This window comes from Cannabis sativa, chromosome 9 (genome assembly GCF_029168945.1).
Source record: "Cannabis sativa cultivar Pink pepper isolate KNU-18-1 chromosome 9, ASM2916894v1, whole genome shotgun sequence".
Lineage (NCBI taxonomy): Eukaryota > Viridiplantae > Streptophyta > Magnoliopsida > Rosales > Cannabaceae > Cannabis > Cannabis sativa.
The window spans coordinates 52,760,603-52,764,851 of NC_083609.1; the positions used below are offsets into that span (position 1 = coordinate 52,760,603).

Here is a 4,249-nt window from a genome sequence, read left to right on the forward strand (position 1 = left end):
CAGAATAACAAAATGGGAAAGTTGCAAAGTGAGGCCCAAATCCCGTTGTATGGCCTGCCACATGCACTAGGAATTACCATTTGTTGTTTCCATTATTTTAATGACATACAATTCTAACATAAACCTAGAGGGTATTCTATAAATAGAATGTGTTGGCTTCAGGAAAAAAACAACTTACACACAACTTTGATCATTTAGTTTCTCTCAGAAAGCCACACGTCTCTCTCTCTTTTCTTCTCTCTAAATTTCGAAACCTTGAGTGATGAGTAGTGCCCACACACATCAAGTGGTATCTCAATTATAGTATGTAAGACTATGGAAAATCTGCATCAAAGAAGATCCAGATTCAGATCTTGATTATGCTCTACTACAGAAAGGAATCAAGGGCTAGAGATCTGAATGGAAGGAGTCATATTATTCCGCTGCACCCACTGTAAGGTTTTCTAAACTTTATATGTGTTTATTTTCATTGTTAGTTAAGCCTACTTTTGGGTCAGGGTGATACGTACATTTTGGGAACATGATAGTATAATTGAGTGGGAGCGCTACCATAAATATGGAATCTATAACTTCTATAGGAACTTAGAAGTGAAACGATGATATCCTTTGAGCTTGGCTAAACAGAAATAAATGGTGGAAATCTCATTTCACTTCGCTGAAATATCATTTATACGGAGCTAAGTGTTTTAAGGATAAAATACATTGAAGGTGTAGCGGTAACAGTAGTGCCTTTTCAATGTAGATCATCTATTAGAGGGCCATTGATCACATTAGGGTTATAATAATGGATAACTAATGACGTGTCTACATCATGGAACATATAGAGCGTTCTATATGACTGAGATTACAATTCCAAGTTCTAAGTGTGGATTCAATGAGGAATTAATAAGTTAGGGAATTTACTTGGTAAATTCGGTTCGACTTATTGGAAGCTCGGTTTTATAGACCCATAGTCCCCATACTAGTTGAGACCATACTGCTTGTAAGACTCAGTTAATTTATTTTAATTAATCAATTATAATTCTAAAAGTTAGACTATGTCTACTTTATGAATTTTCACTAAGCAAGGGCGAAATTGTAAAGAAAAGAGATTCTAGGTTTATTTATTTATTAAGAGACTTTATATGTCTAAATTAATAAATATATTAAATGGAAATATTATTTAATAATTATTTTTAAGTTATTAAATAATTAGAATTGGCATTTAAAAGGTTAAATTGGAAAATTATCATTTTTGAGAAAATGAGAATGGAAAATAACAAAATGGGAAAGTTGCAAAGTGAGGCCCAAATCCCTTTGTATGGCCGGCCACATGCACTAGGAATTACCATTTGTAGTTTCCATTATTTTAATGCCATACAATTCTAACCTAAACCTAGAGGGTATTTTATAAATAGAATGTGTTGGCTTCAGGAAAAAAACAACTTACACACAACTTTGATCATTTAGTTTCTCTCAGAAAGCCACACGCCTCTCTCTCTTTTCTTCTCTCTAAATTTCGAAACCTTGAGTGATGAGTAGTGCCCACACACATCAAGTGATATCTCAATCATAGTATATAAGACTATGGAAAATCTGCATCAAAGAAGGAGAAAAGAAGATCAAGATTCAGATCTTGATTATGCTCTGCTACAGAAAGGAATCAAGGGCTAGAGATCTGAATGGAATGAGTCATATTATTCCGCTGCACCCACTATAAGGTTTTCTAAACTTTATATGTGTTTATTTTCATTGTTTTAGAATTCATATTAGGATGTTAATCAAACATACTTGGTAGTAAATCTAGATCCTGCTAAAATATTTCCAACAAATACTAGCTCCCAAATCACAAAGAGCTCTTCCAACATCTCGACCCCCAATGGAAATTGGAATTGTGAAGCTGCCCGGATCTTTCAACTTCGGTGGAATCTTACTTTTTAACATGGCGCTGCATCCTTCTGTGAGAGCTACAGTTTCAAACTCCCCCAAGCTCCTTTTCTTCGTCAAAATATCTTTTAAGAACTTGACATAATTCGACATTTGCTCTAATGCTTCCACCAAGGGAATATTGATATGGAGCTGCTTCAACACATCTAAAAACTTCTTGAATTTCCCATCTTACTGCTGTTTCCGAAATCTTTGGGGAAATGGAAGGGGTGGTTTAGGACTAGAACATACTGGTGCGGATTGCTGATTTTCAGGTTGCTAACCCTTTGCTGTATCAATTGGTCTGGTATAAGCAAATTCCTGGGCAATTTTTTTTACTCAATTTTTTTTCAATTTGGATTGAAGTGGGCTCCCCACTACCCTTTATTTCCTCCTCAGAATTTTTCAGATGCTTGCCACTCCTTAGTAGAATGGATTTGCATTGTTCCTTCCCATGCCTCCTTGGATTTTACGTGTCACTAGGCAAAGAACCTTGCGGCCTAGCTTTTAATTCATTGGCCAAATGTCCAAGTTGCAACTCAAGGTTTCGAAGAGAGGCAGATTGACTTTGTATCACCGCATCATTTTTGGCTATATAATCCCGCATTAGACTCTCCAAAGAACTCGGTTGGGAATTTTGAGCATGTTGTGAATGTCGCGGTTGTTGTGAAAAACCCGGTGGATATGCTTGTCTTCCTTGGGCTGGTGTGGTGCTTGAGCTTGCTCCTTGACCCCCCAAGACAAATTAGGATGATTCTTCCATGCTTGATTGTAAGAATTTGAGAATGCCCCATTGTTTCTATTAAAATTCTGATTTCCCATGTAAAAAACGGACTCTAGATTAGAGGGACACTTCTCAAACACATGCCCTTCTCCACATAACACACATGAGACATCATCACTTTGAATGGCAGCAGCTGGTTGAATATTTTTAGTGTTCCCAATGCTCAAATTCTTCAGAACATTCGTCATGGAAGCCATGTGAGCTGTCAAAGCTGTAATTGCATCTACCTCAAGGACCCCCGCCACTTTTCTACTTGTTGGAGCTCTTGTGTTGGACCATTGGTAGTTTTTACTTGCAATGGTCTCCAAAATCTCAAATGCTTCATTGTAAGACTTCGAAAAAATAGCACCATTGGCCGATGCATCTAACACCATTCGAGAAGCTGCATTCAAGCCATTATAAAAAGTCTCCATCTGTATACAATGTGGAATGCCATGATGTGGACACTTTCGCAAAAGTTCCTTAAACCTCTCCCACGCATCACTTGTGGACTCATCTTCAAGTTGCTGAAAAGACATGATCTCACTTCTGAATTTTGCATTTCTAGTAGGAGGAAAGTATTTCCTCAGAAACTTCTCAGTAAGGTCATTCCAATTGGTAACAGAATCAGGAGGCAAAGTGTTGAGCCATGATCTAGCTCGGTATCGTAGTGAGAATGGGAATAGCTTCAACCTTAGCACCTCTTCACTTACTCCTTGGATCTTGAAGGAATCACTCACCTCCAAGAATGAACGGAGATGGAGGTGAGGATCTTCAGGTGGCATCCCGCTGAATTGCCCCACGGTTTGGAGCATTTGAAACATCACTGGCTTGAGCTCAAACTGCGATGCTTGTGTTTTAGGTCTCACAATGCCTGGATTGAGCTCATTAAACATGGGGGCTGCATACTCTCGTATAGCCCTTGCTCGATCATCTGCCAATATGATGGGATTAATAATTTGTTGAGTAATCCCATCATCATCAAGATTCTCAGCCATGATGTCTCGGCCCTTAGCCTATTGAACCCTTCTTCTTCTTCGGAATGTGCGTTCAATCTCGGGGTCAATAGGAGCAAGTTCAAAGTCCTCTTGTTGGTTCATACACTATAGATACCTGAGATTTTAAAGCACAAACCAGCAAGATTAAAAGCACAGAAATTATTAGAATGTCAATTGGTTGATAAAACAAAATTTAGAGCTTAAAGTCCCCGGTAACGGCGCCAAAAACTTGTTGTGAAAATTTATATTGATTTATAATTGCGCAAGTGTACACAATCACAAACAAGTAATACAATGATAAGTAATCAAAGTTCGTCTCCACAGGGACTTTTTACTAAATAATGCAAAATTAACTAAGAGCGATTCCAAGAATTTCAAATAAAAATAAACCAACAATCCTGGGTGATTAATTCCACTTGTATGTCCCAGTTGATACAGCAATGACCCAACAATCCTGGCAGAGTTAATAGATTTCGAAAAAAAACCAGCAAGCTTTTTCCAAAACTTGCAATAAACCATTCATAATCTCAACAATGCATTCCTACATCAGATTAGATCACAAACAGTCCAATAAAGCATCAAA

At 37.6% G+C, this 4,249-nt stretch overlaps 1 non-coding gene across 1 annotated transcript; it reads left to right on the forward strand.

Moving 5' to 3' along the window:
• The first annotated feature begins 3,118 nt into the window (after positions 1-3,118).
• Positions 3,119-3,225, forward strand: LOC115724366 (small nucleolar RNA R71). The gene has a single exon (XR_004013159.2). It is a non-coding gene; the product is annotated as a small nucleolar RNA R71 (small nucleolar RNA).
• The last annotated feature ends 1,024 nt before the right edge of the window (positions 3,226-4,249 follow it).